Source organism: Octopus bimaculoides, chromosome 3, assembly GCF_046866305.1.
Source record: "Octopus bimaculoides isolate indiv1 chromosome 3, ASM4686630v1, whole genome shotgun sequence".
NCBI classification, from domain to species: domain Eukaryota; kingdom Metazoa; phylum Mollusca; class Cephalopoda; order Octopoda; family Octopodidae; genus Octopus; species Octopus bimaculoides.
This window is the reverse complement of record NC_142930.1, coordinates 166522828-166535770: the sequence shown is the minus strand read 5'-3', so window position 1 is coordinate 166535770 and position 12943 is coordinate 166522828. Positions and strand designations below refer to the sequence as shown.

General features: G+C 37.5%; 1 protein-coding gene across 4 annotated transcripts in view; it reads left to right on the top strand.

Moving 5' to 3' along the window:
- The window catches only part of LOC106867633 (uncharacterized), a 274630-nt gene that overhangs the window by 94285 nt on the left and 167402 nt on the right, over positions 1 to 12943 (top strand). The gene's annotated exons all lie outside the window — the stretch shown is intronic.

The following is a 12943-nucleotide window of genomic DNA, read 5'->3' as shown; positions in this document are numbered from 1 at the left end:
ATTTCGATACTGTAATGACAGATACTTTCAGAGAGAGAGAGAGAGAAAGAGAAAGAGAGAGAGAGAGAGAGAGAGAGATGTATATGTATACATATAGATGTACACGTATATGTATATATATATATATATAGATCTATACATACATGTATATGTATACATATGTGTAGATGTATATATATATATATATATATAGATAGATGTACATGTAATATGTACACATATATACATATATACATGCATACAGATATCTATACATATATACACCCATCACACACACATACACATGCACACAAACACACACATTAGTCATTTGTTTTCTTATCCAAAACTACGTCAAAAGTACTGAATGGATCTTTATGAAATTTGGAAATTATATTCTTTGCATAACGGCCATAACTCCCATGAAAATTCATATATTTTTGATGTTGATGAAATTTTAACCCGAACATAACAGATGAGCATTATTTAGAAAATGATGTCACACATTATCGAGGCTACCATTCTTTCTGGACGTGCAAAAGGGGATGACGTCTTTATTCCAAGAATTCCTCTTACTCCATCAGGAGCAGACATTCCTTTTACATTCAGAAGACTACAATTCCCCCTTCGTGTGACTTTTGCCATGTCCATAAACAAATATCAGGGTCAAACACTGTCTGTAGCTGGTCTTCTCTTGGAAGAGCCCTGCTTCTCACATGGACAACTGTATGTTGGCTGCTCAAGAGTGGGCAGCAACAAAAAACCTATTTGTATATGCTCCACAAGGGAAAACAAGGAACATAGTTTACAATGAGGTGTTATAATCACAACAGCAAGAAAGTATGTACATGATCACCTTCTTTTACGAAACTTCATTGACTTTCATATATTTATATTGATATACATATATATACGTGTGTTTGGGTGCGTGTGTGTATATACATCTCTATATATAAAGATGATGCGTAGTCTAGACGGCGTTTTTAGATTTCATTATTCTCTTTAACCCGGGCAACGCCGGGTATTTCTGCTAGTATATATATATATATATATATATATATATATATATATATATATATATATATATATAGGATTAAATAAAAAGACAGCGAACGGAAATATGACGTACCTATATATATGATTTTAAAAAAAACGTGTAGTAAATAAACAAACGAACATATACTAAATACACAGGCGGACAGAAAACACAGACGTTTACCAATTCTTCATCAATTATCGTCCAGGGAGGTTAAATTCAATTTCACCCATTGTCGATAAAACTATCGAGATATATATAAAATGATTAACCAGGTGTGGTGTGACAGCAAAAGAAATAGATCTTGATATGTTTGAAACAGAAATATTTAATATTTTATACAAATATGGAACACTCACATACAGTACTCAGAGTTTCCCCGTAAGCTACAGGTAAGAGGCTATCCGATTTCCGATTGGTTATCAGCGTACATGTCTTTACACAACAGATGACTGTCTATACGATGAGCATTGATCACCGAATGAAAATCGGATGATTTCGTATCCGTGACTTTCCGAGAAAACTTTGAAAACTGTGTATTCCATGTTTGTATTATACACACAGGTGCACACACGCACAATGTGTGTATGTGTTTCTGTGCATATGTATGCATGTATCTATGTGTGTGTGTGTGTGCATATGTATACATGTATCTATGTGAGTGTGTTTGTGTGCATATGTATCTGTTTGTGTGCGTATGTATGCATGTATCTACTATATGCATGTGTGTGTTTGTGTATATGTATGCATGTATCTATGTATGCATGTATCTATGTATGCATGTATATATATGTATGTATGCATGTAGATATATGTCTCTCTGTGCGTGTATGCATGTCTATGAATGTGAGCATTTATATGTATGTGTATATCCACATGCGTGCGTGTACATATGTGTGTTTATATATAATGGATGGAAGCCGTGTTTATATGTGGTTTATGTGTGGTGTGTATGTATATTTATTTTGAAGGTGCGTATACACGTGGTGTGGCCTGTACGTGTATATGTACGAATGTCTGGTCAACGTTCGCCGAAGGACAGCGTGATCTATGATGCACGGAGATAATACAAGCGTTATGACGCCCATCTGTTATCATACGTTCCATTGAAGCTAAACAGTAGAAGCATAATTTATGAAGAAGTTATTTAATAGAAGAAATCAATCTTCCGTAGTTTCTTTACAAAATTCTAACTTTTAAGATTTATAGAGAAAGGCCTTTCAATAAGCAATTTGTAGTAAATTCCATGTTTAAACGGCAACCTTGAAATAAATACGTAAGCTTTGAGTCAAGACATCTGACCCAAATCTTTTTTAAATTTAGTAAAACGATAAAACTTATGAAAGGAAAATAGACAGCCTTCTATGTTGTCTCGTTTTTCGCTATACACACACACACACGCACGCACGCACGCGACTTTGCTGTATAAATATATATAGAACTTGGCTTCTTCACGCTGCTCGTTTTGTTGTCTTTGTTAGATGTGCATTTATTGGTTAAATCAACTTTTTTTTTAGGAAAATAACGGTAATTCTGATAGGCGTCGAACCACCTTCTCTAGTCTGTCCTGCCAGTATAGAGATCTGCTGCTCTACTCTCCTTCCTTCGCATTCTGGACTCTGTCCATATAGGGTTTTTTCCCACCTATCAATAAAACCCTGGATATGGTTATGAAAAGTGGGCGGAAAAATACAGAGAGAAAGCAGCCAGTTGGAGCAGGAAGCCTCTGTACACTGCAGAGGTGGGGTGTCGATATGTATGTATAATAATTTTAGTGTGTGTGTGTGTATGTATGTATATATATATATATATATATAGTCACTACACACACACGTACTTGCGCGCATGTAGATGGGCTTGTGTGTATGTGAAGTCAGGGCAAGTCCGGCTGAGTTCTCTCCCCGTCCACCTCGCAGTATGCTTGAAAATCATGAAATTGTGAAACCAGTTAAAGGAAATGTAAATAGATCTTTTTAAAGACATTTTGCATTTTCAACTTCTGTGTATTTCTAGTCGTGTTTTACCTTCTTTTTCTCATGTTTTCTCTTCCGTTTTCTCCCTTCTTTTCTTTGAAAGACATTCTAGAACCCCCATCCCCGTCTCCCCGTCTATCTTCCAGTTGAAACTATATTCACATTATATTTATTCGTTTGTTTTGTTCTTTAAAACAGCTCCAGTAAGTGACTGAACCCAGAACAATGTGGTTTGTAAGCAAGCTACTTACCACACAGGCATAATTGGCACTCCGTCGGTTGCAACGACGGGGGTTCCAGTTGATCCGATCAACGGAACAGCCTGCTCGTGAAATTAACGTGCAAGTGGCTGAGCACTCCACAGACACGTGTACCCTTAACGTAGTTCTCGGGGATATTCAGCGTGACACAGAGTGTGACAAGCCTGGTCCTTTGAATTACAGGCACAACAGAAACAGGAAGTAAGAGAAAGTTGTGGTGAAAGAGTACAGCAGGGTTCGCCACCATCTCCTACTGGAGCCTCGTGGAACTTTAGGTGTTTTCGCTCAATAAACACTCACAACGCCCGGTCTGGGAATCGAAACCGCGATCCTACAACCGCTAGTTCGCTGCCCTAACCACTGGGCCATTGTGCCTCCACATGCTTCAATAGATGTTTACAGTTTCATTGTTTTACGTAGGTTACTAAATAAACGTGAGGTTGTTATTTCCCAAACATGCAGTGACCATTACATAAATTATAGGCGGTCATTTTGTACAAGACAGACGTTGTCAATTAATGAATGACATCAAATATTTATGACTTAATTACTTTAACCGTTATTTAGATATATTTAGATGAAGTGGGACTATTTCCCCGGGACTTCATTCTCAATCCGTTAGTCTTGTGACAATTTACCTTTGACTTTATTTCCTTACAGCAGCCCCCAAAACACGGGGTGGAGGAACTCTCGTCCCCTTAACTTCCTTTTAAATTAGATCTAAACACTTTTTTAGGTGATACTTGAAGCTTCAGTACGCATCCACATACTTACAAATACTGGTAGCGCAACATCACACATACCAAACATACATATATACACATACTGACACGTTCATACAAATCTCTCTCTCTCTCTTTCTCTCTCTCTCTCTCTCTCTCTCTCATACATACATACTTATGGACACTAAGATTTTCTCTCTCTTATTCTTCTCCTCCACCACCCTCTCTTTCATACCTCCCTCCCTTATCTCTCATTCTATCTTCTTTCTCATTAGTCTTAATTGACTACGCTCATCTTTCTCCACAACTCTTTATTACAGTCCGAGTTTAATGACAACAGCCAGAAGATGGTGGGAGGGCACTGGTGGAAATAGCGGCGGGGCTGGTGGTGGTGGTGGTGGTAGTAGTAGTTACTGGTGCCACATTATATAATAATTGAGGTTGGAATATGTTGAGGTGATAGTGAAGAGGTAGCTAGGTTGTGGAATTGGTGGTAGTGCTGAGCTGCTACATTAATCTGAAGTTATTAGAATGTAGTTAGATGTGTTAAGGTGATGTTTGGATTGAATAGGGTTGTAGTTGGTTGTAGGGTTTGTTTGATTGTTCCCTGGTCCCTAATTAGTCACACATACGCACGCAAGTGCTGTTTGCCTTATTCTTGGGCTTTCAAACGAATTCTAAAGAGAATGATACTCTACTAGCTTTGTCAGATCTACCATTTTAACAAATTCATATTTCTACTCTTTTCTCTGTATTGAGTACTTTGTCCACATGGTTCGGGGTTCAATACCACAATATGTGACAAGCGTTTTCATACATAGCGATTAAAGCCTTATGAGTTGAGTTCCTTAAGATGAAAACTGTGAGGAGCCCGAGAGAGAAAGAGAGAGGACTGTTCCTCTGTTTTAGGGGTAGATTTAACCTATCTCCCAGTTTACCATCGTCACCTTGCCCTTTACTGTCTTTTGGGGAGTCTTCAGAGGAGTCCACTTCATTACAAGCTTTCGAGTCAAGGATAACTTCATCTTCCTTCCACCTGTTTCGGAGGTCCTGCAAAGAGTCGTCCTTGGTACCTTTCATGTCTGTATGTGGCTGTGCGAGGCCTAGTGATTATAGTTTTTGTACTCAGTCTGGCTTGTGAGTTCGATTCTTGGTCAAGTCTGCACTTTGTGTGTCCTTGACCAAGGCACATTATTTCACGTTGCTTCAGTCTATGTAACTGAAAAGAGTTCTAGCCTAATGAAGAGTTGTCGTCTAAACGACCCTGATGGGGTGAAAATGAAGTCGAGTCTGCTGCATTTCGAACACCAAACTAAATAAGCACATTTAGTTGCGTGGTCTCTTGTTTTTAGTATTTCACCAACTTCAGACAAAGAGAAAACAAGGAAACCATTCTAATAAAAGAAGTGTTTTGTCTTCAACAAAGGCTGCAATATCTATGGTGTTTAGTATATGGCTTTTTAAATGCGGTTTGACGTTTGGAATTTCAACTATTTCACTCAAAGGGGAATATTCTATTGAAAGAATGGCTTATTTTTAAAAGAAGTGGGATGAAAAAATCTATCATTTGTTCCTTCTTTTAGTAGAAACTATTAAAACAGTTTAATAATTCATATTTCTATTGGAATATTTACAAAGTCTGGGATTGTTTGTTTGAGATATTTATATCTTGTTTTCACTTAAATCCTGCCGTTCAAACCACGTGAGCTTTTATCCATTACATATTTTGATGTGCTTCATAGAAACTTTTAGTAATTGTAGTAGTAATGGACAATTATAATATAGAGCAATGAATACAAAACATGTATATATATATATATATATATATATATATATATATATATATTGATAGAAAGGACAAAAAAAGAAAGAAAGAGACCTCGATATTATGTAAATAGAGGAATTTATCTGTAAAAATATGTGACATATATATATATATATATAATTATAAGATCCAATGACCTAAGCGTAGGAAGTTTGTAAGCTTCGAGCAATCCGTGGTAGGTATAAAAAAAAACAACGTTCAGGAACAATAATTTATTGGCGTCGAAGGTTGTAGACTTTTCCCACATTGAAGTTCGATAAGCTGAAAAAAAATTTTGTTATATTTAACGGTTAACAATTAGAGTTGCTATGAATGCGAATAAAAATCAGAATTGAGGGAGTGGGGCAGGTAAAATCCTGGCTACATATATTTCCTCGCTAGCGGATCCTCTCGTGTAATAATTACTCAACGAGGAGTACTCATCTTCAGCCACTTGGGATGCCTTAACGACAATGTAACCTTCGACCTGATGAGTAGCTGAGTGCCCCTCGCTGAGTAATTATTACATCAGAGTATCTGCTAGCTAGGAAACATATGTAGCCAGGATTTTACCCGCTTCACTCCTTCAATTTGGATATATATAATATTTATATAATATAATATAATATATATACACACACACACACACACACACACACACACACACACACACACACACACACACACACACACACACACACATATATATATATATATATATATATATATATATATATATATATATGTGTGTGTGTGTAAGAGAGAGAGGGATTATTTTGGTCTAGTCAATCTCTTGCTAACCTCGGTTCCTCCGTAGATGCACGGGCAAGTTATGACTTGCCTGAAAACCCTGTGCACTCACAGGTGAAACTCAGAGTAGCAAGACACTGACTCGACCAAAGTATTCGATCCTTATTTTTCCAAGAGTTAACACTAAACGCGTATATACATACATACACGAGCCACGTGATAAGCCAGACAACCCTTTGCATCGTTTTAGTTTTCTAATGATGCTACCTCGCTGGCTAGGCAGGCCGGCCAACATTCACCCTGCTATTATTTCTTCAGTGACTGATGTTCATATATATATATGAGGAAACTTTGAGACACCTGAGAATTCTTGGCACATGGCTTTAAGTGTTTAATAGAAAGGGTGCCTTTGTTTCTCACATTTCCCCCTGCTTCGTTCGGAAGCTTTAATTGTGACCACGATATTCTCGTATTTCTCTAGATGTTTTTTTTATTTTAACAAGCGAGGTATTTATACAGATGTATTCTTTTACTATATAATCAACAGATGACAATGCGATGTAGAAATCTACCTGCTACATTAAATTTTAAATGGTTTAACATATAACAGTGTTAAACACATCTAGTTTCCTTCTTTTTTTTTTATGGCGCAGATGTTTATATCCGGTCCTTCAATGCGGATCACCTGGCCAAGTCTGAGCAGAAACCCAAACTTTCTAAAGTTCAGCAGCTTTAGAAAGCAAGTGTTGCGGTTATAAGTATTAAGTTTATTTGGGTTATAGATATTATGGTGACTTCACATTCCATCTACGGAAAAATCGGGTGACTTTTACAGACGATAAAATTGAAGAAAATATATTTTTCATTTGTATATTTGGAATAAATACGTCTAGCAAATGACAATAATATTCTTCAATTTTATTATTTTACTTTTCACTCAGTGGGCGACGGCCATGCTGGAGCCCTTCATTGAAGGGTTTTGTAGAACAAATTGACTTCAGGACTTATTTCTATTTTCAAAGTCTGGCACTTATTCTATCGGTTCTTTTTCCGAACTGCTAAGTTACGGAGTGCCTAAACAAACCCACACCGGCTGTCAAGCGCTGGGTTCAGGGAAGAGACATACACATAAATATATACTCTCTCTATCTCTCTCCCTCCCTCCCTCCCTCCCTCCCCCACCTCCGCGCGTGCGCAATTCTCTTTCACACAGCTTCAGTCTACGAAATCCACTCACACGGTTTTAATCAGCCCTGGGTTGTAACAGAAGAAACTTACCCAAGGTACCATGCAGTGGAACTGAAACCGAGACCACGCAGTTTCGAAGCGAGCTTCTGAAACACGCCGCCAACGATCCCTCATACCCTCATTCAGCTTCTCGTGTGTCGCTTATGCTCTTGGGAAGGGCATATACGTCACAACTTCTCATTGACTCTTCTTGGAAAATTTTCAGTTATTGTAAAAGAGAAAGACAGTTTAACACCGTTGAATTGGAGGTATGAGTCATAGATAGGATTAAGTGAATCTGAGGCGTTCATGCCTAATCGTTATCATTTCACTTAAGACAATGACACTCTTGACAGCCAATGAGAGAGTTTCTATGTGGTCGTTCGAAGTGATGGATATAGCAGTCAAATTCCCCTCGTTCTATATAACATTGAAAAGAAATGATGGCCACAGCTGGAACGCCTTAGATCGTATATCTGCTAGACCAAGGCGGACTTGGGCCTAAATAACGAAAACGCCCTTGAGGAAGGCATGAATATCCTGTACCCCCCACCCATGAATTAAGCCGTAACTAGAGAGACTAATGAATTGTGCTCATCAATGTCTCATTAACAAAATACGTAAATGTCACGTCCACAGTGACGTCAGTCTTTTTGTTTATCTTATTTCTTGCTTTCTTTTTAATTTTTATTTTGAGTTTTATTTCGATTTTATTTATATATTACGGATTCATCATCCAGTATATAGGGATGGTCATTTCTCTTCGCACAACTGGTACAAGAACAATAAGATAACGTTTATTAACAGCTGTAAATATTCACTGTCGGTTGACATGGCGGAATACACACGAAACAATACACCGACATTGAACTGAGGAGTTTTGTGTGTTTTTTGCGAAGTGCACCTTCTTTTTATAATATTTCAATGTTGCTGCACTTCGGGAGGGTCATGTTGCGGAATAAAACACACGCACTGACTGTATTTCTTTTCAGTTTTAGTATCGGTAATTGTCATCGAGCAATACCACTTTATCTTTTAAGGTACTTCTCTTAATGTGGCGCAGGAGGTTGATAGGAACATACTATTGTATTGTGTGTGTGTGTGAGAGAGAGAGAGAGAGAGAGAGTGTGTGTGTGTGTGTGTGTGTGTGTGTGTGTGTGTATGTGTGTGTGCGTGCGTGTTTGCATGCGTGCGTAAGGATGTATAGGTCTGAGCTTGTATGTGTGTCTGCTTTTGTGTCTGTGTGAAGAGATATGCATATGTCTATATACGTAGCTACTTATGTGGATGTATATACCTCGATAACTCTGTGTGTGTGTGTATTCAGGCATATTATATCACAGAAATTGCTTTTGCGTGTACACACACACACACACAATTTCTGAGATATAATATACTTGAATATAATATTGTATCATAATAAACTTATTCAGAGAGAAGCACATTAATTTTATTGCGCAATTAGCTTTATTAATAACGTTACAAATGTAAGGATGTTAATATTTGAATGGATGTTAATACTTGCGTAATTGCTCTGTCCTCTCCATTCACCAATTCTATTTCGATTCACACCTCTTCATCCACCTCCTTCCTCCCCTCTCTCTCTCTCTCCCCCAACACACACATTTATATTTATGTGCATGTTCATATATATATACATATGTGTATGTGTGAACGTCATTGTGTTCCTGAATATTCCTGTCCTACTCACGGAACAATGTGGCCACTGTGAAGAGTTCACTGTACAATTGCAAGCCGCATGTCTGCCCATAGCTATTCATCTTCAGAACTCGTGTACTTTCAAGATCGTTGACTCAACGGGTGGGTGTTCAGGCATTCATGCTATCCTCTCGCTTCCTCATACGCTTCTATGTATGTATTTAGCTGGGTGCGTGTTCATATATAGGTGAGTGTATTTTTCTCTCAACAATCGGCAGCAGTGTTGGTTTGTTTGTGTAACATAGTGGTTCGGCAATAAGTAACCGATAAATCCAGATTTTTAAAAAGTCTTAGGCTTGGTTTGATCGAATAAACTCTGCAGAACATACCCGCGATCAAATAATTGAAACAAGGAAAAGAACATGTGTTACTCTCTTCAATTGGCATCGAGTTAATACTCTAACTCAATATGTCTGACGTGTGTGTGTGTGTATGTTTCTCTCCAATGTAGCCATATTTCCTTTATGCTGTGTATTTCAGCTCTTTTCATTTTTTTAATTCTCAGGTATGGAATCATAGCACCGACTACCTGTTCAATCATTGAATACTCTCAGTGATTAAATAGGTCATTTAAATGGACTAAAATTGTCCTGTATCGGCTTTGTGTGTGTGTGTGTTTGATCAGGCGTGGCTGTGTGGTAAGAAAAGCTTGCTTCCCAACCACATAGTTGCGGGTTCAGTCCCACTGCGTGGCACCTTAGATAAGTGTCTTCTACTATAGCCTCGGGCCGACCAAAACCTTGTGAGTGGATTTAATAGACGGAAACTGAAAGAAGCCCTTCGTATATATATATATATATATATATATATATATATAGTATACTCTCTGGATCATGGAGAATAAGTTGAAGAGCGACTGTGGGGTTTTGTAAGAGCCACATTAGGCCTAAAAATTCTGCATGCGACGAGAAAGTGTGCCATAAAGACCTGATTGGTTAGAAGTGCGCAGTTGGCGACCTGTGATAATCGGTGGTGGTCTTCTTCGGACATGGATCGGCAGCTATCGTTATCGCGTGTTTATCTGTGTGTGTGTGTGTGTGTGTGTTGGATTGAAACGAAAGTAACTTTCTAAGAGCGAAAAAGAAAAATGGGGAGAGAAGAGACGAAATGTACTTAATTTCCGTATTATGCTGCTGTAAGAATGTATATATGAAAGTGTATGTGTGTGTGTTCGAGAGTTAGGGGATGTTCTGAAATTACCTCCAATAGAAGCATAGGCGAACATCTGTATCACTGTTTACTGGTTGCATACCCAAGACTTTTTACACATTCCATCTGCAAATTATGGACTAAACAAACATCAATGTTTGTGTCTAGTAAACTACGAACATAGTCACTGTTAAATGAAATGGAAATTGTATGTTTGTGAATTTCTTCAAATGAAGATAAAACAAATTATTTTTACAGGAAATGAGATTTCCCCAGAGCTGCTGTTAGTTGCTAAATTTAATTCTCTACGTGTGTACAAGCAAGTATGAAAAGAATGAGGTATCGCTAGACCCGTCCCTTAATTGTCTGCGTACATATTCTTGTGGCAGCATGGAAAGTGAAATATTAAAGATTCTGGTTCTTGTAATAGCACATATATATATACAGGAAATACGTATATTTCGTTGCTTCTGTTTCAGATTTTCACTTTCAACAGCAGTACCTGAGGAAATTCTACAACCTATTCTATGGTACAAGTCAACCATATATATATATATATATATATATATATATATACTCACACACACACACATACCCTCTGTGTGTCCGTGTTTACACTCGTGACGGTATGAAGTCGGAGGAGTCATGTGATAAATGTCTTTCTGCTGGTGATCGAGAGAGAACTATATTTATACTCAATGCTAATTGTTATGATTCTGCATTGCATTTAACTGAGAGGAGACATGTAATAATTGTGGTAAAAGCTACTAATTATCAACTATGCTACAAAACACCATCTTGTCTTTGCAGCTCATTAACAAGCAATGGTAATACTCCTTATTGAGCCGATTTTTATAGTGTGTGTGTGCGTGTGTTATGAGGATTGTTCTAAACTTACACGTTGGAGTGAATTTGTATGGTTCACCGTATACACCGACATATAACTTGCTATTTCTGATGGTTCGGACCCAGAAAACAACTGCTTTTAATAACTTCTGAGACCAACAAAAACTCTATGTGGCGACTCGACTTGCCAGAGATGGCAACTAAGTCTCCATCGTATCACATTTCACCAATTTAAAAAAGGAGTGGAAATATTGGACAATGTAGCCGTAGATAAACTATATTTAAAGTCAGGGCTGGAGTATTCATAGTTGGAACGTTAGTTGTACGGTGTTCGATTTGACCAGAAGCTACTGAGATATACTTTGACGTATGTATCTCTACAATTTCTTGTAAGCATCTCAGTTGTTACTAGAAACACACTCGGCTTATTATTCTTTTCCTTCAATCATTTGTCATTAATCATGAATGGTTGAGCACATTAAGTCAGCCATCAAGTAGTTTATCATTAAAGGACGTCTTTATATTCCTTCATAGTCTTTCATATTTCTTTGTAATTCTTTGTACTCTTGTAAACTTTTAGGTACTTTATAGTACTTAATACTCCTTTCTCTTCAAATACACACAAAAATCTATATATATATGCACAAATCTGCGCGCGCGCTCACACACACGCTGTCACTGTCAACTTTTCATAGAAAAATGTGTGTGCGTGTGTATTATATCTAAACATCATCTAAAACGTGTAAACAATCAGTCATATGTTGAAAGCTATATTATAGATAGGAAGTGGCTAACATTACTATTGCCTGCTGATAATATCTTTCTTTAAATAGGCCCTTAGAACGCATTTCATATTTGTACAGATTGTATCACATAATAAATATTTTTACATATAACGAATGATGTAATATGAGTAGTGGCTGATATTATCAGTTCATGATATCTTAATGTTATTGTATGATGAAACAAATGTATGTTGATGTACTGAGAAATATTTTACAATTCTTTATTCTTTCATTGTACTGTTTGCTTATCAAATCAACGAGAGATAACCGTAAAACAATTAATCCCGAACAGCACGCTGGTGTGCGGTATGTTGGAGGTCGGTGGGTTGCAAAAATAAAATTTTGAAAGTGAAAAATATCTTCTAAATTGTGGTTAACCGTGTTTTATGCATTGGATGAAACACCAGGGCGGGGGAGGTCGATGATATTGGTTAACCCCACCTCAAATCGGCTAAACTTGTGTCTAGATCAGAAATTACTACTTTTATTATTATTATTATTATTATTATTATAAAGATGGCGAGATGGTTTAATCGTTAGCACGCCGCGCAAAATGTTTCGTGGGGTTTTGTCCGTCTGTACGTTCAAAGTTCAAATTCCACCGAATCAGACCCGTCTTCCTTTCGGAGTCGATAAAATATGTACCAGTCGAGCAAAAGTAAGTACCCCCGAACTTGCTGGCCTTGCGTCAAA